At 42.6% G+C, this 27,750-nt stretch overlaps 1 long non-coding RNA gene across 1 annotated transcript; it reads left to right on the forward strand.

Annotated features, from left to right (window-relative positions):
- Nucleotides 1-13,429: 13,429 nt before the first annotated feature.
- On the forward strand, nt 13,430-26,926 carry LOC142468925 (uncharacterized). The gene is made up of 3 exons (XR_012788906.1): nt 13,430-13,518; nt 18,216-18,329; nt 26,827-26,926. It is a non-coding gene; the product is annotated as an uncharacterized LOC142468925 (long non-coding RNA).
- The last annotated feature ends 824 nt before the right edge of the window (nt 26,927-27,750 follow it).

A 27,750-nucleotide genomic window follows, 5' to 3' on the forward strand; every position in this document is an offset into this window, starting at 1 on the left:
TGAACGCCATCCCAACACATCAACCAGTGTCCAGCCGTCGCTCCCCAGCTCCCGAAGGAAGGCCGCTGCACTGCAGATCTTGCATTCGATCTTCTCTTCCCTCACCGCCGTGACCAGTGACACGGTCTCGATTGGCAGCCTATAACATCCCGGAAACCTAAGGAAAGGACGCTTCCAGAGAGGGGGAAAAACAGCCCCCCCTCCACAACACTAACCTTAGCGCTCATCTACCCCCCCCCCACTGCACGCTCCCTCCCACGCCCCCAGGTTCTTTCCCCCCCCAGGTCCGTCCCATCCCCCCATGAGCTACCCCTCTTCATAGCCCATCAACCTACCCATAGCCGACCCCACTCATCCACTGTCCTTCTAACCACCTCCCCCAAGCATCCACCTCGCTCCCGGACGGAGGCGGCTCCTATCCGGCGTCCCCCCCTTGGCCGGCTCTGGTCGCAAGGCGAGCTCCTTCATTTCCACGAGTCCGGTTCCCGCTCGGGGCTGTTTGCGGGAAGCACCCGAAACATCGACTCTCCAGCTGCACTCCCCGGAAGATCCCATGGCTGGTGAGACAAGTAAAGCAACCACCCGGGGTCCATATCTCTGGACTGCTTCCCTTGTATGCGACGGCTGATGTCTCTACCTCCCCCTCCATGGACTTCCAGCTGCCTCTTACCGACTGCCTCCCTGGGGACTGGGAGAGCAAGGTTGCATGTGCCTACCTCTCTAACCACCCCCCCCTAGTGATTAATGTATGCCTCCCCAACAGCTACCTATAGTACATACAGAATCAGTAGGACCCGTAGAGCTCCACAACTCACAACAGTTATCCACTCCCACACATCCCCCCAACCCCCCCGCTCTCAGCACCCTTCCCTCCTCCCCCCTCTCAGCACCCCCCCTCCCCCCCAGCACCCCCCCCCCATGCTCACCCAGATTCACTTAGTGCAGTTCTAAGGAAAACCGTCGGTAGACTGAAAGCAAAGGACTAAAGGGTAGATGTATTCACACCCGTGATTGTTCCCAAGCCACCACCCCCCCCTCCCACCCTGTGACCTTAGATAACGAGGCAAAACACAAGACTCAAAGTAAAGCAATGTACTGTTTACACTAACATACAGAGGTTTCTAATGTTTACCACAATTGTGAATGTAATTACCATTTCATAATCAACTGTTGCATCTACAAATGTCTTGTTACACTACTATGGTCAAAATCTATACCTACCCCCTCCTCCCTCCCTCTATCCCCCATTCTCTCTGATTCACTGCCCAGAAACAGCGATGTTAGTCAGGAGAAAACTCACGACCTTTTTCCAAATTAATAAGGCTTCAGTCTCAGCCCCAGCAATGCTGTGGGAGGCCCATAAGGCCTCGATCAGAGGCGACCTAATTTCAATTGCTGCCTACAAAAAAAAGAGAAACTCAAGCTTCAAAAAGACCTTACAGATAAGATTACGCAACTTGAACACCAGCATAAGCTAACAGCATCCAAAAAAACACTTAAACAACTAAACCAAACCAGAATGGCCCTCAAACACACCTAGCTCGAAGAGGTAGAGAGAGCACTGAGGTGGACCAGACAAAAAATTCTATGACAGGGGCAACAAAGCAGATAGGCTTTTGGCCACAAAACTCAGAGGCACACGAGTCAAATCCCAAATCTCTAGAATCCGTATTAAAAACGGGCAAGTCTCATTCATAGAGAAAGAGATAGCACAGGAATTTGCGGATTTTTACTCTGACCTCTACAATCTCCTCCCCCCTTAACCACAACCCCGTATCCCTCGAGACAGTCTCACAATACTTGAAGAAATGTAATCTCCCATCCCTCTCTAATGAGGAAATAGAAAACTTAAACAAAGAAATCTCCCATGAAGAATTAGCGGGAGCCATCGGTTCCTTTAAATTAGCCAAAACACCAGGCTCTGACGGATTCTCCAGCGCCAACTATAAAACATTCTTGCTGACTTTCTCCCCCTACCTGCTAGATATGTTCAACTCTTTCCTGCAAGGGGAAGCGATCCCCTCTACAATTACTGCAGCAAACCTAGCTATTATCCACAAGGAGACCCCCTCCTCTGTGGCAATTATAGGCCAATCTCCCTACTAAACACCGATCTTAAAATCTACAGCAAGATCTTGGCAAACAGGCCACGTCTCATCCATGTAGATCAAGTAGGATTTGTGTCAGACAGACAGTCCTCTGACAACACCCGCAAAATTGTGGCTATTATAGACCATGTGCATCTCACAGGAAAAAAAGCATTGATTCTTAGTCTCAACGCAGAAAAAGCGTTCAACAAAATCAAATGATCCTTCTTAGATCAAACAATGCTGAAGTTTGGCTTCTGTGGTCCCTTCCTGCAGGGGGTTAGAGCCCTCTATCAAAACCCAACAGCATATTTTAACATCTCGGGTGGCTACTCGGACCCAATCACGATCAGAAACGGGACCAGACAGGGTTGCCCACTCTCCCCACTGCTATTCGCCCTAACAATCGAACCACTAGCGGCCACAATAAGAGAAGAAAAGAGCATTAAGGGAATTCGAATATATGAAATAGAATACAAAATCTCTCTGTTTGCTGATGATGTGATTCTGACCCTCGCGGACCCCCATACAGTATCTCCCTCCCCAATATCCATGGATTATTGTACCATTTTGGTACGGTTTCTGACTACAAAGTCAATATGGACAAGTCAGAAGCTCTCAACGTATCCCTCCTATATCAGGAATGGAAACTCCTACAATCTAACTATAAATATAAATGGAGCACCACTCATATTAAATACCTCGGAGTTAGAATCTCAAGCACCTACGGTTCTCTATACCAATACAACTATCCCCCCTTGTTTGACCAAATAAAAAAAAAACTGGAAACATGGAAAAGGTTCCAAATTTCCTGGTTCGGAAGAATTGTTTCAATTAAAATGAATGTCCTCCCGAGACTACTCTATGTTTTCCAAACCCTCCCTGTAACCGTCCTATTAGCAGCCCTGGAAAATATCCAGGCCCTAATGTTCAATTCATCTGGAATGATAGGAGACCAAGGGTCCCAAGATCAGTGATGTTGTCTCCAAAAATGAGGGAAGGCCTGGGGGTACCTGATGTGGTCAGGTACTATCTTGCGGCTCAGCTGAAGCAGGCTGTAGTTTGGAATTATGACCCAGCCTCCACCTGCTGGCTAGCAATCGAATCACATCATGCGGCACCCACCCCCCTCCAGGTCCACCTGTGGTCCCCAGCAGGAAGGGAGGGAGGACCGCAGCGGTTTGATCTAGGGGCAATGAGTTGCACATGGGACGTCTGGCTCAAAAGCAAAGGAAAGTATGGCCTGTTAGCTACCCTATCCCAACTTACCCCCATCTTTGGAAACCCACATTTCCCACCTGGGTGTTCTAAAAGACAATTTGACCAATTCCAAGGTCTTGGTATAAGGCTGGTTGCCGATCTGCTGAAGAAAGAAGAGATTCTCTCCTTCCAGGAACTTCGAGACAAATACCAATCCCAAGGTCTCCATTTGTTCAAGTTCCTGCAAATTAGGCACTTCCTACTATCCCTCTCCCCAAGTTCCAGATTCCCCCCACTAACTAGATTTGAGTCTCTTTGCAGCAAGGGTACTTACCAGAGAGGTCTGATTTCGGAGATCTATAGGGGGATGGAGTCGGCAACCGACCCCCAAACCCACCACTATATGCAAAAATGGTCTGAGGACCTCAACATACCAATAGATATGGACGAGTGAGAGGACATCTGGGTGTTGGCCACAAAGACTTCAATTTGTACCGTCACAAAAGAAAATATTTATTAAATATTATTCCAGTGGTACCTGACCCCGGCTAGGCTGAGCCAGATCTTCCCCGGCACCCTCGACCTGTGCTGGAGGAGATGTGGTCAAAAGGGAGACATGGCCCACATTTGGTGGTCATGCCCAGAGATTCAATGGTACTTGACTATGATCCAGGCGCTTTTACAAAAGACCACGGGGCTTCTTTTCCCCCTGGACCCCTTGACATTTGTGCTGAGCAAACCCATCAATGACCTGCCTCCCCCTATGTGTAGACTGGTAACAGCTATTCTAACTGCAGCCAGATGCTCAATACCGGCGGCGTGGAAACACACCAAAGCCCCAGTGAGAAACACGGTAATAAAAGGATAGAGGAAGTAATGTCCATGGACAAACTCACAGCTATGCTCCACAAAAAAATGCCACAATTCTGGAATACCTTCTACTCCTCACATTCCCCCCCTCCCCCATGTATGTCTACCCCCCCCCCTTTTTTTTCCCTCTCCCCCCTTATTGAAATGCACTTTTTGGGACAACACTGTTAAACCTAGACGAGAAATCATGTCATGTGCCTATGACACCGTTGTACTCATGTTGATCCCAATAAAAAGATTGACACAAAAAAAAAAAAAAAGATTCGGGAGGTGGAAATGGCGAAGTACTTGCTGGACCTGATGGGGCCTCATAGAGGAAATTCCAAGATATCTTCTCTCGCATCCTGAAGGTCTGTGTGTGTATGAGGTAACCCAATGTAGAGAGGGGCGGTAGGAATGGCTTCAATCTCTCTCTTAAGATCCCTTTCCTGATCCTTATATTTGTCAGCTGTATTTTTCCAGCAAAGGATTTTACTATTCTTTTTACACTTTTCTATCTTCCCACACCACAGTGAATACTGATCCCAGTTTTCAGTAGTAAGTTTAGACCCCAATCCAAATAATCCTCCTTTTAAATGCACCAATATATCGGTTTCCAATTATCCCGAAAGTGGAAATTGCAATTTCCGATCGTACTTGGAAATATTATTCCAATAACATAAAAATGTACATGCCCTCGGGGAGTAATTTTCATACATGAACCTTGCTGGGGTCCTCACCGAGCCTCCAAGACTCTTTCTCTATTTCCTCGGAACAACAATTATTTCTCGTTTTATCCTTAGGATCCTGTCACCCATGACTTAACTTACCCTCAAGACAATGTGCCACACAGGGAACCCAAACAATTAGATATTTTAACAAGGTGTCTTACACGTGATATGGCGCCATTTCGGGGTTCCCAGGTCTCAATGTCTCAGAGGTTCGTCCAGTGTCCCGCTGACAATGCCAAAAACTGCTGACTATGCCAATGTGTGATCCTGCTGACTATGCCAAAAACTGTCGTTGTAGGACCAAATAATCAATGTCCCAAATAAAGAAGAAATTATTGTTTCATTCCAAGCAATTGCAAGTAGAACAAAATGGGGAAGTCACAATGGCTTTGTCTTAGCCTCATCACTAATACATATATATTCAAAAGCTGGATATATATTACACAATTGTTATACAGTTAAGCCAATGTAATGCCCATATAAGGAATATGACAGAATAATATGTAAGCTTTCCTGCTTTGCGCACACTATTTGTGATAAAAACAACTATCTTATCTTGTGATTCACATAAAGCCCTGTAGTTGCTGACAGTGAACCTTCTCTCGGCAAACAGTCTATTCTCCCTCCCCCATCCTTCTCAGACATTCTTTGCAAGTTTTAAACAAAATGATTAACCCTTTCGTTACCAGGTCAGTCTTAGTATACCATAATGTGTCTCAGAGACCCCATACCATATTCCAATTCGCATAGCCCAATTTCTGCACTTCTACAGGTGTTTCCTGGCTTCTTCAGGCAGGATAAAGCTATATGCCCCTTCTGCCGTTGTAGAGACACAGCCTGGTAGTACGTCGAAGGCGCATACCCCCAACTACATGGGTTCTTCAGTGACAGTACTTGGGACCGGAAGGAGATTCGGATGATCAGGTTCCCGAAGAACCTACAGGATTTGGGGATTCAGCACTGATTTAAGAACCGCCTGCAGTCAGAGAGTGACCCAGCATGATGTTTAGGGTTGGGAATAGTTGGTTCCTTGAGAACTACCAGAATCGGTACTGCTTGCTGCATCGGAGGAGTGGGTGCCGAGGAGGAATTAGCAGGGAATGCAGATAAAAAAAGCAAAGTGGCAAAGGAGTCCAATTTTATATCCAACATAGCCAGGTGGTTGGAGTGACTCCCTGGGAGTTCTCACCTCTGTGGGGTCCATTGCATGGCCTGTGTAATGGGTTACATTTGTATAATATCGCTTTGTACTGACAAGGAGACAGACCCGCTAGACAGAGTTGGAGAGTATAAACTGACCCATACCTTGGATCTAAATCCAGAATCAGTAGAATAGTGGAGTCCGGTTCTGGGGTCAGGGCAGGAGAGAGGCAAGATGGCCTAGGTCACAGTTCTGGGGTTGGGCCTGGAGAGAGGCAGAATAGTCCGATGGCAGTTAGGGGTTTGAAGCAGGCAAATCAGGAACTGGGCTTCCAACGAGATACAAGGTTGGTACTGTAGTACCTTGCACAGGCAAGGAGAGAGAGGAATAGAAGCCTTACAAAAGGGAGAAGGCAAGTGTGAGCAATTCTGCTCAAGTAGAGGCTGACTTCCTGCCTCGGCGGCCATATTGATAGAGGTAGCGAAGTCGGGGGCATCCATGTTGGAAATCCTTATATCATTAAAGTGAACTGAAAAGTTTAAATTATCTGTTTTTGTTTTCTTTTTCTAGGCCAGAGAGCATGACTGCAATAATGAATTTGACAATGGCTGGAACAGAGTATGTACACTGTTAAATTATTATTTTATCTTTAAAATTAAAGTCATCCTATAACTTCAGTACTTCTGTATATAAACCTTTATGATGACCCGCAGGGAAAGCTGAAATATTGCCCAGTCATTAAAGACGATCCGCTGCATTGTGTCCAAATTGGCAATATCCACCATTGACTTTTATGGCAGTTATCGACAACTTAGGCGTGAGGATCAAACTTTGATGACCCTTAGGGATTGTTTTACAATGTAATGGTACAAACATACAAGCATAAATCTATGATAGCAAAGAACCGGATAATGTTCAAATAAATTGCCCCTTTATATCAGTTTTAGAACCTGGATAAATTATTATAAGCAAATATCTAAAGGTTCTTACAGATAAATGTTTCTGTTTTTCTTATATTACTACATATAAAAACAGAGTTTGCAACAAAAAAAAGCAGCGGTATTGGTGCTCAATTACTGGATCACATAATTATATTATATATGCTTACTTTTCCAAAAATGGAGACAGAGAAAATAGAGGGGTAATGTATAACTTTCAAAAATTGTTTCAAAAGATTCAATGAGGTGTCTCAAAAAAAATCTCTATTGCAAGGGACAGTATTTCCCTGAAAGCTATGAGCTTGTGAAAATAATCCACCTCTCAGAGCCTCATTGGGATAGTCCCAGACAATAACAATAAGACTCAGTTAATCACATTTCCTCCCTGATCTGTGTCTCCAGAAGGCGTGCAGCTGTTTGGAAAACAAACATTAAAAGCAAATATCTAATGGTTCTTCCAGATAAATGTTTCTGTTTTACTTATATAACTACATATAAAAACAGATGCAGTTAATGGAAAAACATTATCTTGCATGGAAATATTGTAATCACAGTTTTCTTAGAATAACAAATTATACTTTTATCTGTTGCAGTGTTTTACTTGTTTGAGTTAATAGTCTACTTAACTATAGTAATTGATGCTGTTTGTAACTCTCCATAATGTTTAATATCTAATTGTTTTAGGATGGAAGTTACTGGTACACATGTAAAATCTTTATGATTTGTCTCACGGCCTGCACAATTACCACAGCCATAGGAGTAATGATACTATCATTTATTTTTGTTGGACGCTTCCCATCAAATACAAACACAGAGAATCCACAAAATGTTACCTCGCCGTCCACTATCCCTGGACAACCTACACCGGGAACTACTATAAATATAGACATTACGTTTCAATATTTAATTAACCTCGGCAAATTGAAGGTATGTTAACTATTTATAAAGTTGCATAGTGTGACATATAAGGACTTTATTAAATATTCAGTAAAGTCGCTTCCCCATGCCAGAGAAGATGTTAGCCCCAGTTATATGAATGGAGCTGTTCTCTCTGCCAGGACTGGTAAGAGACTTTACAACATACTGTATGAAATAAGGGCGTAAATGTAGAGCGCTCAATGGAGGAAAAGATGTACAGTACTTTGCAATGGGCTGCTGGCCCCTCTTGCAACGGAGTTAAATGTCTAATAGAAACATCTTTATCAGAGACCTGTTAACCTTCTAAGAACCGTTACATGTATTTTTCTTTTTTCCGCTACTGTAATTGTATTGATATTGTATCACCTTTCTTTTATATTGTATACATTGTATAAGCTCTGAGTACAGTTTTAGCTCTAAAGAAGAATATGACAATAAGTTCTCACTCTTCTTGCTTACCTTTAACAGTTTGATGAGTTCCAAGGAGGAAGCATTCGATGTGCAAGATACAGAGCGAATGAAAAGGATTACCCGAATGCACAAAGCCAAGTGTTTGGGACCAGTATTAATAAACATCATTCCAAAATATCTGTGTGCACTTTACACATCAAAAGTGGAGGATTGCGGGTGCCTCACTGGAATTTACATGCAAATGTCCATGGCTTTGTGTCACAGGTATTGTACAGTAACAGTATTTAAAGTCATGACACTATAAAACATACATTATTTAAATTGAGATACATTCGAATGTTAATCTTTTCATCACAGTAAACCAGAATTGTCATAAATTAAATCAACATGCTTGTATTGCTATATCTACTTTTTTTAATAGTAACCAATACAAGGTAAAATTAGTTTAATTACTTCTTTAGTAAAATGAAACTACAGTACATTCACCCAATTAATGTTACGGGCATTACGGTCGACTGTCCCCTGTCCGCATTGTTTAAGCCCAACAAATTGGGGCCTGCTAAATTTCCCCACTCAAGCAATCATGCTCCCTCCACCCGCCACTCAACAAATGGGCCATGTTCGGCTCACTGCTCAACCACCTGGGGCTATGCTGCTCCCTGCTGAACCAATGGGCCCTGCGCTGCTCACTGCTCAACCAAATGGGGCTGCGGACTCAGTCTGCTCAATTAATTTGGCCCCTGTACACCCCTATACTAAACCAATTGTGCCTCGCTCCCTCGATCAACCACTTGGGTCCCAGGTCCTCCTCGTCTCCATCCATGCTCAGCAACTGGCCAGGGCCCAGCCCATCACTGCGGTCCTGAGCTGCAAGTGAACGTTATATTTCCTAAGCATAGAAATGTGTTCAAAATTAATTATTCCAAAGATTAATCTGTTGGAAACTAGGTGGGGGTGCCAGTGGGACAGTTCTGGAATTGACATTCAGACACAGGGTGCTAATCCCTTACTGTTTAACATTGACTCAACAACCTTAATTATTTGTTATGTTATTTAACATGACTCAAATAATGAATATTAGAAAAGGAACAATAAAGAAACAGATCAAGTGAATGAAACATGCATTGTACACAGTATACAACTAAATCTACAGTCTGTTCTAGATCACATCAATAAGCCCTGCAGGTGCAGTACACAAAAGAAGGGTGAGCAGCGTCACTGGTTGTGGATTTTTTTTTTTAAACATTTTTGCTAAATATTTGAAGTTTAAACTTTTCCACAGAAATCTCTCTGTTTTTTTAATTTGTGGATACAACAGTTTTGAACACTTTGTTTTCGCGAATCTCACGGATTCAAAGATGTCTCCTAAAGTTCGAATCAAACTTCTGAACGAACTTTGTACTTCACAAAGTCGGAAGTTTGAACTCACAGTCCTGCCGTCAGCAAAAACTTCATTGATTCATAAACAGTATAATCATATCATAATATATTCTAAAGATTTTTTTCATTAGTCATATCACTTGTTTTCTTTGTTTTTAAAAAAGGGAACCGTATGGATTGGTGTTATATCTGAAAGCAGCAAACCAGCGGTCACATATAACGTGACGTGCGGTCAAGTTTTTTTCGTGCCCAGAAATACACTTCACTGGATAAAGAATGTTGGTAGCACAGACGCTTTTCTAGTGCTATTTCTTTCAACACATGAGGAGTTTTTCACAAATGAGGTTGATCTTTTATTTTCCTCTACTCCTGAAGACATACTAACAAGAACGCTCATGGTAAGTGAACAAACCTTAGTATGAAAATATTGCACAAAAATGTACGTTTCATTAATTCTGATAATGTTATGGTGAACACTGGACCGCTCCGGAAAACTATAGAGCAGACAAACGTGCTTGTACGTGAGAGAATCCAGTCTGGTGCTCAGTCACTTCAAATGATTTGGGGCAAGATACTACATTTGTATGTGCATTAGGAACAAAAACTAAGATCTTTAGGATCCTAGCATAATGTGGCTATAAATTCTATGTACCGAACTGCGTACTGTACTTTGTGTTATATAAGCAATATTTTAATATTATACTGTATGTAGACACAAAGTGATATCCATTTCCTTTCATTGCAAACACATTCTTGTAACACATTAGATATTGTATCAGTTCGGACTTTTTATCTTGTTTCTGTGTTTCCATTGCTGGTCATTCATGACACAGAGCAACTGTTCTTCTACTGTGGGCCATAATGGGGGTAACCTTTTCCAAATGTATGAGGAATCCTGGTAAATATTATAATATACTAGAACAATTCTTGTTAAAATATTCTAAAAATCATATAATTAACATTGAGTTAGAAACCTACATATCGTTTAATAGCAACTCAAGGATACATGTTTCACATAGGGGCTTAGTCTAGTATCTCTGAATTGTGACAAATATCTTCTAAAGTATACTTTAGAGGCAAATTTGCATGTTTTGATATTCTGTAAGCCCTTTTTTACATGTCCAAACATTATGAAAAAGGCTTTTTTCTAGAAGCATTTACATTCTGGCAACATTTCCACTGGCTGATTGGTGTGATCAAGGACTCCTGGTTGCTGATCTCTCCCCTTTCCTGCATGGCAAGTCATATCCCATTCCTCTTTCAGCCAGCAGCTATCATGGGCAGTCCCCTCACTTAATACCTCTGGTATAGTGAATGTAATTTACCTATCCCTATTATCTAGCATCACCCCACTTGCCATCCTAGCTTCCTTTCCTCTCCATTATTCCCATCCCACAATGTTTTCCCTCTGTACAGTACCTTTTCCCCTTTTTATTTCTTGTTGTGCCCAATAAACTCTGGAAGCCCTTTTTACATGTCCAAATTGCAAAAAAGGCTTTATTAGAAGCGTTTTCATTTTGGCAGTGAAAATCCGAACAGATTGAACAAAATCAATTTTTTGGCAAACTCGCTGCATTCTAATATCTTCTAAAAGTGCAAAAATCACTTCTAAACAACTCGCATTTTTTTCTCGCTACCTCAAAGCAGGCGAGATAAGAAATGCTAGTTTCTTCCAGAGCCTGAAATTAGGCTACCATTGTCCCTCTCGTCCCCCTCATTCCCCTCCTGACCCTTCTCAAGTACAAATCGGGAGGGTTGTTACTTTTTATAGAAGATGTGATTTGCCGTAGAAAATACTGTTTTTTTTCTCACATTTCATTCCGCTTCTTGTGAACATGCAAAAACGTGCGGTTTGGCAGTGACCACGTCGGAGTTACTACAATAAGCCCCATAGTCTTTCCCGTTTCTTTAATTCCTTAAACAAAACAATACCATTTCCAATTACTTTTTATTATAACTGATATTTATATATTATTCTCCTTGTCATGCATTGTGTCATTTTAAGAAAACCCCATATCAAATAATTAATACAACCTAGTGAATTATTGTTCTTAAAACATTCCCATATACATTTTGTTCCCTCTAGTGGTTCATAGCAGATACAACATCTCTCTGGAATGCGAATTACAAAATAGGTCTAATGTTTTGTAAATGGACACTACCGACTTGTTGCACATATGAAGTTCACACTCGTGGTTTTCAATGTTCATGTAAAAATGCTGGCTGTCATAAGTGAAAGGTTCTAAGTGAAGTTCTTTAGGACACTGTGCCTATTTGCAGAACTTGGTACATATTTAGCAATACGTAATTGTTTTCAGACATGCTCCAGTATTCTTATGCTGCTTATATGTTCATTTTTATGCTTTTCCAGCCAAAAGGTGGAGTTGATTTTATTCGGAGCCTAAGACATCAAAATTCTGGACAAATTATAAGTCTTCCCCCGAACTTGTCAGACCTCACAGGCACTGCTTATCCTCAGTCTGAAGAGAAACTTGTATGGAAGTATTTTTTTGATCTTGAAGGTAAGCCTATAGCAGTTGATTAAACTGCTAATCACAAATATATAACAATGATGGGCACAACTCTAATGATCAACATATTTTGAAGAAGAAATGTCTGAAAATATTTCGAAACAAAAAAAGTAATGGGATTTAGCCACAAAAAATACGTTTCTTTAACTGAAAACATTGCGGTTTCTTCTCTGGTGAAAACATACTGTATACCAAACCATTGATAACTTACAGTATTTCCAATTAGACATACAAATTATAATATTAAATAGTAGATATTTCATAATTATGTTGGTCTATGTGTTTTTATTCTGTTCTGTTATAATATATGGGATTCAAGCACTAAAGTTACTATCTTGATGTAAACCCCATACACGTATTTTTCTCATTATCACGATCATCTTCCTTTTATGCAGGGTCTTTCCCATAATATTACTGCAGCAAAGGAAGCAAATCTGCACATTATTCTGCTGTTTCTGTAGTGCATTACCAACTAATTGTTGATAATGTTTCTTATGATGAATATGTCAATTGTGATCATGGATCATATACAATAAAGGTAGAGATATATGAATGGATTAATATAATACTCTGATCTTTATAGCAGATTTAGATTGTTCTAAGTATGAAAAGTAAACAAATAAAATAAGAATAACTAAGAATGACAATTTACAAAAGTAGGATCAAGAACATAAAATCCTGTATTACTTACAAAATTCTCCCTCTCCCATTTAAGGCTATACACTCCTCTGCCCCTCCTTACATCTCCACCATAATTTCTCACTATACACCTGCTCGCCTCTTGCATTCTGCTCAAGGATGTCTTCTCTCTACCCCTTTTGTATCTAAAACCCTCCCCCACCTAAAACCTCTCACTCAATAAGAATTTTTTTACGATGCATCTCATCTCAAACTCGCTGTTAGAGAGAGTTGGGGTTCCTTACAATGCATCTAATCTCACATACACTATTAGAGAGGGATGGGGTTCCTTACAATGCATATAATTTCAGACTCATTGTTCGAGAGGATTGGGATTCTTCACAATATGATTATAGGGTTCTTTAACCAAAGAAAAAGGGTTGAAAATCCGTTACTGTATAGATACGTTATTTGAATCCTGTATCTAGTTCTTGTATTAGGATTTCAGCACAGCTGAGGCAATTCGCTGAATCAGATCATATTGCTTAATCCCCTATGTGAATTGTACAATAATGAAATATTAATACTGGTTATCTTCTTTTAGGTGCAGCAACATTGATTTATAATGGAGGAGAAACAACGTGGGCTCGATACTATGACAACAGTACCGGACAGAAAGAAAGTGTTATTGTCTATGGGGATTCTTTATTCTCGGTAATGTCAAAATGAAAGAAAAACTACATAAAGCATTTCCCTCTGTATAAATATGAAACACACAGCACGTGCAATATATTATGTACTGTAGAAAAGTCAGTGCATGATGATCACGGCATGGTCATCATGGGTTATTCATGTAGAATAGTACAGTGTGAGAGAATGCATAAGCACATACACTGTAGGTAACAGTGTCTGTATATACTGCACCGACACACTTTATTCGAGCAAATACCCAGTATGTACCTGGCAGATACCTGGAATGCGCCGCTCCTCACCTCTGACAAGCCCCGTTGTGTTTGCCTTCCCAGCCTGGGTTCATGCCTGGCTGACGGGCGGCTGATCTGTTAAATGATAATGATTAGGATTTAATAGGCTGCAATGCATCGCGTGTCTACCAGATGGCATAAATTCATGAATTGTAATGCAGTATATATATATATACTGTGCAGTATTGCAGCCAGCGGGAATAAAATGCTTCAATCCCTGCTTGGAAAATACCTCAATGCACTCGGGCAGAAAACAGTCACAAACCTCAATACACCCGGGTATACCCGAATTCGTGGGACTAGCCGAGCTCGAATAAAGTGTGTCGCCAGTGTAAACTAGGCTCAGAGCAGTCTGAGAATCAAGCATAAAAGTTACAATATAATCTATTAACTGTAACAACCAAAATTCAACTGACTAAACAATAGTGCTTGGATAAAAAATCCATTCTGCAATTTGTCTCCTCTGAACTAATGTCAGTTTTTCAATTGATGAGCAGTCCACAAAACATTTAAACCACAATAAGGCTTTACGTGTCCTATGGTTTCCCCTAATGGGGCTCAAAAAAAAAGGTCCTTCATGGAAATTTTTGTTGGGGGAATATACAGACCAATTGCTTAGGTATTTTTGTTTCATTCTTTTTTTGTGCTGCTTATCAATTTGAAGACTGGAATCATTCATTACTCGAGGACCAATGGCGCCAAAATTAAATATCTCAGAGATTTCAGTTTTGCTTATTACTGCACTGCATTTTCAGTGTTATTTGGGTATTGTTTAAATTCTAAACAAATGCTCTGAACTGAGGAATTCTCATAGAATGGCTGTAAGCTCAGTAGTTTCCTTTGAGTCTGTGCTTTTCCATCAGCAACATTGTAGAACACCAATCAAAATAACTCCCTAACTATGAGTGTTTTGTACTAAATAATTATTCTACATGGGAAAATATGGAAAGTATAAAAATGGAATCCCAGCACTCAAAGATCACAATAAGCACATATTTTCTAATTCATCATTTTGTGTATTAGATCCCAGGCAAGGATAAAGAAAGAAAATGTTTCATGGATAACTGGTACAACATGAGAATATTGTCACTGGAACTGAGAGATAATAAATGTAATACACTATAGGACTGTCGATCAGTTTTATCCGGGGTAATAACCCCCTAAGGAGACGATCAGCGATATACAGTGAATAATAGAGTTTTACAGTGAACAGTGTTTTAGAATAGACACGAGCTCTTCAGGGCAGGGAATTCTTCTCCTAATGTTACTTTTATATCTCATATAAAGTATCTCTATACTATATATATCCCATTATGTGTCACATTATTGTCATGTGTGTATTACTGCTGTGAAATGCTATGTACATATATGGCACTATATAAATAAAGATATACATACAGTCAGAGAATACCTGCAGCTGAATACAATTAGAAAATTAGCAATGTAAAATGAGAAAGGCACAATATAAAAAAGGAACAAAATACTATAGTCTACATCAGCGGTGCGCAAACTGGGGGGCGCAAGATTATTTAGGGGGGGGGCACAGGCTGCGTGCGGGGAAATCTTGGGGCGGGCAGAGCTGTGCACGGGCAGCCAGAAGCTCTGTGCTGAGGCTGCTGCTGCTTCTCTGCTCTGTCTGTGTCAGAGGAGGTGGGGCCTTGCTGCGGGGCCTTCCCTGCACACAGACAAGCCCTCCTCCTCCTGTCTGTTACCCGCCCGTTTTGAGCAGCACATGGGGGGACCTGAGCAGGCTTAGTTACTCCCTCCCCCCACCCACCAGGTGTGTGTGTGGTTGTGGGGGGGGGTGTTGAGTGTTTGTGGGGGGGGGTTGAGTGTGTGGGGGGGGGGGTTGAGTGTGTGTGGGGGGGGGTTGAGTGTGTGTGGGGGGGGGTTGTGTGTGTGGGGAGGGGGTTGAGTGTGTGTGGGGGGGGGGTTGAGTGTGTTTGTGTGGGGGGGTTGACTGTGTGTGTGTGGGGGGGGTTGAGTGTGTGTGTGTGGGGGGGTTGAGTGTGTGTGTGGGGGGGTTGAGTGTGTGGCGGTTGGGGGGTTGTATGTGTGTGGGTGTTGTGATTAAATGCAGCGGTGCACAAACTGGGGGGGGGGGCGGTGCCAGATTATTTAGGCGGGACGCGTGCGGCAAAACCTGGGTGTGCAGGCGAAAAAGATGTGCGCGGGCGGGCAGCCAAAGATGTGCACGAACAGGATAGTGCAGGTGGCGGCCACGTGATTCGGAGGTACGGGGGAGGAGCACGCGCGAGCGCTGTGATGTCAAACATCCCTCCTTTTGGTGTCTGCCCTGCAATAGCGCTGTGTTCCTGCTCTCCTCCGCTGGCAACCTGCTTTGCTGCGATCCTCTGCAAGTGAAAGGGAAGTCTGCCACTATATCAATAATACGGTGAATGTACAGAAATAATGAAAAAAAAAAAAAAGTGAAAACACTTCCCCGCTTGCGCTTGCAAAATTATGCAGGACACCCTGCGCTCATGCTTTGAGAGTTGGTGATGTCACCGCTCTCAGCGGCAGCGTGGACGCAGCCTAATTTTGCAAGAGTGAGCAGTTAAAGTATGTAAGTATTTAGACTGCGCTTGTAGTACCGGCGACGCTGCCCGAAAACAAAATGCATTGTCGCCGCCGTGTGCACTTATAGTAAGCGCGACGGGCCGACGCGATTTTTTGAAGCCGGCAATATTTGATTTTTCAGGGGCTGTCGCCTCATGTGACAGCCCCTGAACCAATCAATGGCCTGGTCGCCCATGCCGCCACAAAGCGAAATACAACTTTCGCTAGCGGCGATGGGTGACGTCACGCGTCTCCGTCGCGGGCACTATATGCGCGGCCTGAGACATTTGTATTTTACATTGTATACCGTTTAATAAAGGGGTTTTATTTCCATGTGATTTTGATTACATCAGGCAGGGGGAGCCCGAGAAATTTCATGGATAAAAAGTTTGCTCACCCCTGGTTACTGTATAGGGCACAAAAGAAAAAATAGGACACTAGAGTTGTACAGTAGAAAGTCTGCTCTATATACAAGGCACACAAATGGCAGTCCAGAATATACTTATCCGGGCAATACGTGTGAGGATAATATCCAAAGACTGATAGCCACAAACATGGTACAGGGGGGCAAACGTTTTCAAGCTCTCAGTCCTTCTTCTGATCCACTCTCATATATACAGAGAACTGTGTTACTTCCTTGAAAGTCCTAGGCAAAATTAAAGGTACTGTCCAGTGAAATAGCCCATAAAGTACTTGCTGTGTGTCAGTCCAGTAGTCAACTCATCCTGAATGGAAACACAACATTAGCGCTAATGCAACCTTAGTCAGAGTGATGTAAGTATAGGCAATTATTACAATACCGATTATGTTATAGTGTCCAGTTTCCTGCCGCCTAGAAGACTTGAAGGATTGTCCAAAAAATCCTTCTTGGTAAACGTGCACGAAGTAAAGTCCTTTTTGGTCCTGGAACCCCGGATAGAGATGTAGGTACTCTCCCGTGGATATAAGGCTAACAACAGAGAAAAATATGCTCCAATATGCAATTATTACAACATGTGTTGGATGGTCACCTCAATGTGCTAATGATGGTGGTAATGATTTTTTGCTCATATATGACACCAACGTGCTCTTATGTGGATGTGCTCCTATAAGGATAGTGCCTTGGATCTAATTTCCTGTGACAAGCACTGGTAGTATTGGGTACTTAGAGTAGTAAGGAACTAAATCACAATTATATCATTCATGAATTACTTAACTTCAATGCCCCTTGGTTTGGGGTGATGTACACAGCAGTGTTAAATGCACATGAGTCATATGTAAAGAAGAAAAGAGATTGCCATAGTACAATAACGTAGAAAACTTTACAAAAAAAACCCCATATAACAAAGACAGTTGGAATTCCACTCACGAATTACAACGTAAAAGAAGCGCAGTGTGAACTTTATGGCCGTCACCAGCCTTTATCCTCCGGTTAGTGTGCATTCAGGAATCAGTTGTTTTTAGAGCATTGATATGACCTCCGGTCCTTCTGGGGTTTCTTCCTAGCAGCGTCCCACATGTGTGAGATCATTAGCACTATAAAGTGTGCACATCAAGGTGACCATCCAACACATACTGTATTATAAGAATTGAATATTGAAGCACATTTTCTCTGTTGTTACCCCTATATCATGGAAGAGTACCTACATCGCTATCCGGGGTTCCAGCGCAAAGGAGGACTTTTGTTCGTGCAAGCCAACTCATCCTGCTGTGCCTCAGATTGCCTCGCTGCATCATATGGAATGTATATTTTAGGAAATAAAAGAATAACTAGTTTAATTTTTAGATGTCATAAAACTATGGGTTTATATTGAGATCACATATAATTTTGCTGAAATGATCCCTAATTTGTTCATTTTAAACAAATTAAAGTGCCTTCGTCTTTTTCAGCATCCACATACCCTGAGCCTTGGAGTGCTTAGGTTACATACTTATGCTCTTTGGCTTCCACATTACCACCTGAATGCTCATGAGATGGGATATGTACTCGCAGGCTGTGGAAAGGTACTGTAACTTAATTACATTGTGGATTAGTTGGATGAAAGAATTATACTGTTCTTTTACCGAGTTTAACCTCTGTTAAATTCTAATTGGGTGTGATACTCATATACTGTACATATTGAATTGGATGTATCCAATGACATATTGGTCTCTTATGTCTCATAAGGGGAAAATTCCTTCCTTACTCCATTAATGGCAATCAGATCTCTCCATGGACTGGTTCTCTTCTCTTGCCATATCCCTATATACTGTACCTTGACTTTCTAATTGTATTTACTATATCCAGTATTCTTGCTTGTTTTTTTTATTATTGCTCTTCTGAATAATAACATTGGCTAAGCTTAAATATGACAGTAGAGCTCCAGTCTTGCATTTCAAATCCATTGTTTTCTTCTTTACTTTTTCTACATACAACTTATTACTTACAGTATCTGCCTTTATTCTCCCCCTTATGTTTTTCTCCTGTTTCTCTGGATCTGACAATTCCCTTCACTCCTCCTCTTCCCTTTTGGTTTCTGCTTCTTTCTGAGGCATCTCTCAGTTCTGAAGTAAAGAAAGCCACAGGGCACCTTGCCACGACTTTACATACAACCGTCATTCTTTGTACTGTATCTCCTTTTGTCTGCTTCATCATTGCCACCCTCTGCAATAAGGAGGGTCTAGACAAGAGAAAGTGTCTTACAAACAATAAAACTGCATCACGAAACCTACAATATAATTGGTTTCAGATTTAGGACTCATAGAGGTTAATGTGTCAAAGTCATTCAGCTGACGGAGGCGTCAAAAAAGAACAAGATTAATTTAAGATCTTCATTGTTTTCAATGGGATTTTCTCTTTGGTAAATATGGCTCCACTGCACATTTTAAGATCTTAGATTCGCAGCTGGGAGACAGATACTTAGGGGCCTATGCTATAAGCGTCGATTAGCCACTTATCAAGCACTTATCTGCCAAAATGCCTACTGCTATGCCTCGATAAGTGGGCGATAAAGGCATGAATCACCAAAATGTCAGCCGTCATAAAAAAAACGCTGGGTGAGCAACGATAACCAACTTATCGGCAGGTTCTGAAACTCGTGCAATTCTAGTAGCCAGGAATAGTTTAACGGGCTAATCACGGCTCTAGAATGGCGAGTTTCTCCCAAAATCCTTACGCCAGGAAAAGTTAGCGTCAGGCTGGTGAGAATCTGCCAATAAGGCGGCGAGATAGGACTTTAAAAAAAAATGCTTTTTTTTCTGCATCGGATTGATGCCGGGTGTCCCCGCAGCTGATACCAATTAATATCAGCACCGGAGACCCCAGCATGAATCCCATGCAATAAAAATGCATTTTGCAGGCAATTTCAATACCTTAGAAGCTAACCGCTAAGAAATTAAGGGGTTAATCCTTCTCGCTACCCACCAAGGGCTAAATACCCCCTTCACCCACCCCTGCTACCCACAATAAACACTAATACCCACCTCCTCTACACCCACATGATTGATACCAGAGGCCGCGGGTGTCCGGGGGTCCTCAGGTGGTCCCCGTGGGTTTCTGCGGGCCCTCGGATGGTTCCTGTGGGTGTCCGGGGGTCCTCAGGTGGTCCCCGCAGGTATCTAAGGGCCCTCGGGTGGTCCCTGCAGGTGGTGTCCGGTGGTGTCCGCTGGCTTGCGGTACCAATCCTGTTGCCAACATTTTTTGGGGGAATACATTGCAATAAATACACCCCCCCCAACACAAACAGTACAGTAATGATATGGATAATAGCTCATTTGCCCATTATTAAATAAAACATTAGCCAGCCAGCATAAATAAAGTAAATAATCCTTTCTACTTACCCCTGCCATCATGAAGGGCATCTTCATCAGGGTTGGGTTAACCCCTTAATTACTATAGCGGTTATTAACCGCTAAGGTGATTAAGGGGTTAGGGGCCATTAGATTGCATTATTTCTGGTATTCTTTCTCGCAACGGAGGACATGGACCTGGAGTATGCTGATGAGGACGCCCTTCATGATGGCAGAGGTAAGTAGAAAGGTTTATTTACTTTATTTATGCTGGCTGGCTAATGTTTAATGTAATAATAGGCAAATGAGCTATTACCAATATCTGGATAATAGTTATTTTGCCCATTACTGTACTCTATGTATTGGGGGCTGGTGGGGGGGGGGTATTTATATCTATGTATTGCACTTTTTATTTTTTCAGCACAGGATTAGTATTGCAAGCCAGCGGTGATCCGAAGAAACACCCGCAGGAACCACCCATGGGGACCAACTGGGGACACCTGTGGGGCCCCCAAACAACCACGAAGACCATCTGGAGGCCCACGGACACCCGCAGGGACTACCAGAGGACCCCCTCCGGTATCAATCCTGTGCATAAAAAAATAGAAAATGTTTTATGTGGGGGTATAGGGGGTGGATGGGTTGTGTACAGGCATACCCCGCTTTAACATATGCAATGGGACCAGAGCATGTATGTAAAGTGAAAATGTGATAAACGAAAGAAAGAGAGCTCCCTATTGTGCCGCACTAGAGAAAACACCCTTAGCTAAATTAATAATACTATTTATTAATGAAATATTTAAAATATATTTATTGCAGCGAAATATACAATGAACCAAATGATTAAAACAAATTAAAAATGAGGGAGGTGTCTGTGTGCTATTAATCAAAAACGACAGTGTAAATAGAAGAATAGCTATTATTAACTATCTGTTCACACGGTTATATAATTATTCTAACCGTGGTAATGGCTATTCAAATACAATTATAGGTCGTCAGATAACTACTCCTAAATAGGTGAGAGTGATGATGAGGGCTACTGGCTCTGTGTGTCCATAACCATGTTTGTATGTGGGGTGTTGTGATCCAGCCTCTATATACACATACACAGTGTTACCAGACCATCAGGTTCAGAGATAACTGAGCCTGTAGGTCTGTCCTGGTGAGCAGCTTGACAAATAGTAGCCAAATACTCTAGTAAGAGAAATAGAGAAACATAGCCCTCTTTTGACTACAATATATGGGTCTTTCACTCAAATTCCATACTATGAAGGATGTAGTCAGAGCGTTGTGCTTCCCATGACGAAGGCTCCGAAATTCTCTGACTGAAATTAAGCACCAGACCTCTCCGACTAGCCTGCGCACCTGGTAGTGGCGCCAAGCCTGCCCAACATATGTTTCACCGTTGTGGCTTCATCAGGGGCAGTTTCAAAGTGTTTCTGATGAATATTTATACACATTTATCGCCTTATTGGCTGATTAGTATCAAGCTGTAATTGGTCCTCTAGCATCGCGTCATACCCACGCGTCATAGTGGGTTACATAAGCTCGATCTGCCTTGGTTGGCTATTCCAGGTCACCTGACCATCTATACCAGTGTTGATAGGTCCTAACATGCCCATATTCTAGTGTAGCTGTTTTAGTAGACTGTTTTTAAGAGCCTGGTGTGCCCTGATTGGTCAATCCCGATCACCTGACCATCTGCGGCGTCGCTGATTGGACCGTGCCTACTCGCATTCAAGTTTGGGTGTCATTATGGATCACTATGGTTACTTGAAATGCCGAGCACTAATTGGTCCTTCGTGGCGTCGCGTCATGATCGCGCGTCATCCCCAGTGAAAAGGTGGGTGTGTAATACCCATACACTGGTTCCCTACCACCATCTGACTGTCCAAAAGTTCCGTGATTGGTGGATAACACTGCATGCTCGTGTGTGTATTATTTACTTTTCTATTACTCTCAGGAATTATGAATTAGTGGTTTTGCATATGAATAAAGGATTTTTAAATCCCTTTGATCGTTATATGTTGTTACAGCCAAATCTAGGGCATAATGTTTACAGAGGCTCTATTGGTGGTCAGAATAAATAATTATACAGTAGGTATTGATTTATATCTGGATGGTCTGAGAAAAGAAGGAATGATAATTGCTGACATGTCCTATAGAAATATTAATGAGGATAAACGTTAATGATTACTTTAGTCCACAAAAGGAGAGAAAGATTAACTAAGTAGTCTACTGTATATCACAAGAAATCTCCTTATAAATTATTAGAGACAATCTTTAAACTCTAAATAATAGGGTATAGATGGTGACTGTAAACACATGGAGAACAGGTAAGTATCAGGGCAGATTATATGGATTTTACAGAAAGGGGAGCTCTCTTTCTTTCGTTTATCACAGTTTACATTCCCAGTCAGCACCACACTTGCACTATTGCAGTATATTTTCCTGTCATTATACAGGATATCCATTTATCCTCCTTTTTTGGTGTTGTGCGGGGTACATATTTGACCCCGTTTGAGGTCATTCTTCTCTTGTGTATAAAGTGAAAATGTACTTAAAGTGAAGCAGTACCTTTTTTCCACTTTACAATGCATGTACAGTACTGTACTGCAAACATCATATATGTGCATAACTGGTGTAAATATTGCATTTGTAACCAAAATAAATACACTAGGCTATATTGAAATAAAATCTTTAATGTCAGCTGATTTTTCTTACTACTGCTGACAGATACAACATGGATGAACGGAAAATTATTTAAACAATATGTAGGAAGGATGAAGGAGAGGGCATATCTTCTACTGTACAGTATTTTTACTGAAAGGGCATGAAGGTGAGGTGCATTTATTTGACTGACTGATATATTTTTGGGACTTTGATTTGTGACTTTGGTGATAACAATACAGTACAGTACAGTACAGTAGTGTTTTACAATGCTGTGCTTCCTTAGGCTGCGCGTATAGTGCCGGCGACGCGACGGGTGACGTCACCCTTCCCTGCTAGCGAACGTTATATTTCGCTTTGCGCCGGCGTTGCGGGCTCCCGGGCATTTGATTTGTTCAGGGGCTGTCACATGAGGCGACAGCCCTTGAAAAATCAAATATTCCTGGCTTCCAAAGTCCACTCCGTCGCATTGCCGCCGTTGCGCTTACTATAAGGTCTTTACTCAGGTCCTTGATCAGCTTGGCTTACAGAGAGGAAATTCACAGCCTCCATGTGCTGTACATGTAGTTTCCCCGCTTGATCAGAGCTCAAGTACAGGTAGGGAGTCGGTTTAGCTGGTGCTGAATGGCACATGTGCGAACTGCTGTTTTCCTATTGGCTGAGGTGAATCATCTTCAATTGGTGAGTCACAACTACGGCGGGCTGTAGGGGCAGCCACAGCGCAATGAATGGGAGCAAGCAAGGAAGTGAGAGGCGCGCACGTGGCACAATACTGTATAGCAGCTCTCTCTCCCCCCCTTCTCACACTCTTTCTCCTTTTCACGCACACTCTCTCTCGTCTTCTCATGCACACTCTCTCTCTCTCCTTCTTACGCACACTCTCTCTCACTTTCTCACTCGCGCGCACACTCTCACGCACTCTCTCAATCAGTCACGCACTCTCACTCAGTCGCGCATGCTCTCACTCAGTCACGCATGCTCTCACTCAGTCACGCATGCTCTCACTCAGTCACGTACATTCTCACTCAGTCACGCACGCTCTCACTCAGTCACGCACGCTCTCACTCAGTCACGCACGCTGTTACTCAGTCATGCATGCACGCTCGCACTCAGTCACGCATGCACTCCCTCAGTCACACACTCTCTCAGTCACACACGCACTCCCTCAGGCACTCCCTCAGGCACTCCTTCATTCACGCACGCACTCCCTCAGTCACACACTCTCTCCACTCAGTCACGCACACACTAAGTCACACACACAGTAACACACACACTCAGTCACACACACACACACTCAGTCACACACCCACTCATTCACACACCCAGTCACACACACACTCAGTCACACAAACACACACTCAGTCACACACACTCAGTCACACACACACAGTCACACGCACACTCAGTCACACACACACACACACACACACACACACACTCAGTCACACACACACACACACACACTCAGTCACACACACACACACACACTCAGTCACACACACACACACACACACACACACACTCAGTCACACACACACACACACACACACACACACACACACACACACACACACACACACACACACACACACACACACACACACACACACACACACACACACACACACACTCAGTCACACACACACTCAGTCACATACACACACTCAGCCACACACACACACTCAGCCACACACACACACTAAGTCACACACCCACACACAGTCACACACACAGACACTCAGTCACACACACACACAGAATGCAGTAGAAGAGCACCTCCTCCTCCCCCTTAGCCCGTAGCTCACATGCAAAGTTCTGCTCTACAGCAGCAGCAGGCTGGAGGAGGGAGGAGGGTAGAGGAGAGCGGAGGGAGAAGAGCCAGGAGCTGCAGTGCGGGCGGAATCACTGCTATAGCTGCTGATTGATGGCATGCCCGATCTCCCCGTTCCCCCTGCCATCTGTCCCCGTTTCCCCTTCCCCCTTACCTGCACTCCGGCTCAGTTAGGGACCACAATGAAGGAGGTTGCAGTATTGATGAGGTGCGCACGCACGCCGCCCCCTGGTGTCCGTACTCGCGAAGCACGCGTACGTACACAGGGGTAGGGTGCAACTAAAAATAAATGTACGTACTTGCGAGTGTACGTAAAGCTGGTGTATGTAAAACGGGGTATGTCTGTATTGGTGGGTAGTAGGTATTGTAATGTTTATTGGGGGTAGAGGGAGTGGATGAACGCGGCCCATGGTGGGTTATTAGGCCTACCGGCTGGGTCGCAGGGGGTTAACCCCTTCATTGCCTTAGCGGATAGCCACTAAGGTAATGAATCTTCTTTAATGTAATTTTTATTAACAGTGTGCGGGAGCAGGGGGTCTCCTGAGCTGAACTGCTTTGATTAGTAAAAATTTCATTAAAGCAGCGGATAACCGCTACGGTAATGAATTTAAAAAAAAAATATTTTAATGTTAATACTACCGTATTGTAGCAGGGGGTCTCCGGAGCAGAACCGCGTTGATTTGAGGTCCAGGAACCCCCTGCTTCCAGAGATACAGGCCCCGTTATGGGGTGCTGGTATCTCCTACAGATTTAAATCCCACGGTCACGTGATGCAAGGCATTTAAACGCATAGGAAATACCGGCACCCCATAACGGGCCTGTATCTCAGGAAGCAGTGGGTTCCCGGACCTGAAATCAATGTGGTTCTGCTCCGGAGACCCCTTGTTCATCTACACTAGTATTACATTATTTATTAAAAACATACATTTTGGGCGAGATTTGCTCAGGGAGGGCGGCTCTCTCTGATCAGCTCTCTCTGCAGCTGAAGGAAATCACCAGGAAAGCCCTTTTCAGAGAGGCGATCTTCACGTCACCGGCTAGTGGAGAGTTTTGTGAATTTTGCTATCACAGGTAATCAAAGCTTTCTGAATATCGTGATATCAATGCTCAAAAAACTGGCGATTTAAAGCTGCAGTTCAGTCTTTTTTTTTTTTTTACTTCAATAGTTTCATGTGGGCAATCTCTAATTACTTAAAGAACTGCATAGCTGCCGGTCAATTCGTTCTCCGTCTATTTATCGGCAAAGTTTGGCGTCATCTTTAAATATGGGGAATGTAAATCGTTGCTATAGGAACAAGCATGCTTGTTAAAATAGAATACAAGAAAAGTGGTCTTTCAAAGATGTTGTTTTTTAAAACAGAAAATGCTAAAAGTATTTTTTCTTACTACAGAACTGATTTATTAAAAAAAAACACACATGCAGGATATTGACTGAACTGCAGCCTCAAATGGCCCTTTTAGTCGTTTGGCTTTATGACTATTATATGCAGTATCTTTTATTATTTTGAGGAAAAATAAGATAATGAATTGACAAACACCTTTTCCCTACCCTCAATATGAATACTCAATTGAAGCCATGGATCAAAATAGGACTGTTGTAATAAATCTCTTAGGCCCATATAAAGCTATCTCCCTCTTGTGTGAAGCCATCTTCCTCTTGTGTTAAGCCATCTTCCTCTTGTCTAAAGCCAGCAACCTCTTAAGTGAAGCCATCTCCCTCTTGTGTGAAGCCACCTCTCTCTTGTGTGAAGCCACCTCTCTCTTGTGTGAAGCCATCTTCCTCTTGTGTGAAGCCATCTTCCTCTTGTGTGAAGACATCTATCTTGTGTGAAGCCAGCTTCCTCTTGTGTGAAGCCATCTCCCTATGTGCGAAGCCATCTTCCTCTTGTTAGTAACGTTCCTGTGTTGGCATTGCTATGTTCCTGGTGCATTAACCCATCTTTGCAGATGTAGCCAGAGTCCCTGTACTTGGCCAACAGACAACCCGACGGTGGCCTCTGTATCTATAACTGAAAGGTAAAGGCATGGTAGGAGGTTTCCTGTTGAGGCTTTTATGAATCTGTAGTGTGGGATAAAGATCACTGAAGCCCGTTACATCTGCATATTGTAACAGGAAGTTTCATAGATCTTACAATAGTGTGGTTTAGCTGCAGATAACCCTTCTAGTTTCTTTGTTGTTAGAAAGAGGCTTAATTAGATGTTATGATCCAAATGTTTTATTTTATCACACAGGTAGGAGTTATTAATGCTCAATCCGTTGAATTTGACATTGGCATCGGGGACGTTGTCTTCTTTCCCGCTGGGAGCCAGCATTACATAAAAAATACTTGTGGTGAAGATTTGATTTGGATTCGAGCTTTCAGTACTTGTGGCAAGGTAAGAATTCAAAATGATATATATTTGCTCAGTGTGCACTATAGGTACTGTAAGCATTTCCATTTATCGGACATCAAATATAGCTTGTTTAGCACTGTAAACAAAGGCCATTTGAAAGATGGGTCTCAGACCTAACAAAAACAAACCAGCCAGCTTTCAATATATCCCTTATGGGAGTAGATGTGGGGAAGATTGGAAGTAGAGGCAACATTATGGCAAATCCTTATGTACCATACAATCATTTTTGGGAGGTAAGCAATAATTGTTTACTCTATATTTCTCAAAGTCAATGGCTCAGATGCACTAAGCTCCATTAAATCAGGTTAAATAACATCAGGTTACCTAAAATAGTAACAGACGTTATTTTCCCTGAATTTAATTCAGATCCACTAAGCAAATTATATACAAAAACAATGGCTGTTTCCTTATGGTCCAGTGTCTGCGGGAAATTCTGGATCACATTCTGGAAATTGGGGACACTCCATAGGACAGTCCATAGAAGGTTGTAATGGCCCGTCGGAATTAACTCAGCGGGGCTTCCTGAGTTTGAATGGGACTCGCGCTGTGTGAATCCTACCTGGCTGCACCTGTCTGTAAGAGACGTGCACTAAGAGTGAGACTGAATCAGTGTCTCTACCTTTGCGCCTATAACAGGCGATCGCACGGCTTTAATTTTATTTTGATAACACAGTATTGAAGCAGGGGGTTGTGAGGGTGAGGGGGTACCCAGGTCAATAATAAAGGTTTTATGCCCGGCTGGGTGCCCCTGAGCCATATTGG

This window comes from Ascaphus truei, chromosome 1 (genome assembly GCF_040206685.1).
Source record: "Ascaphus truei isolate aAscTru1 chromosome 1, aAscTru1.hap1, whole genome shotgun sequence".
Lineage (NCBI taxonomy): Eukaryota > Metazoa > Chordata > Amphibia > Anura > Ascaphidae > Ascaphus > Ascaphus truei.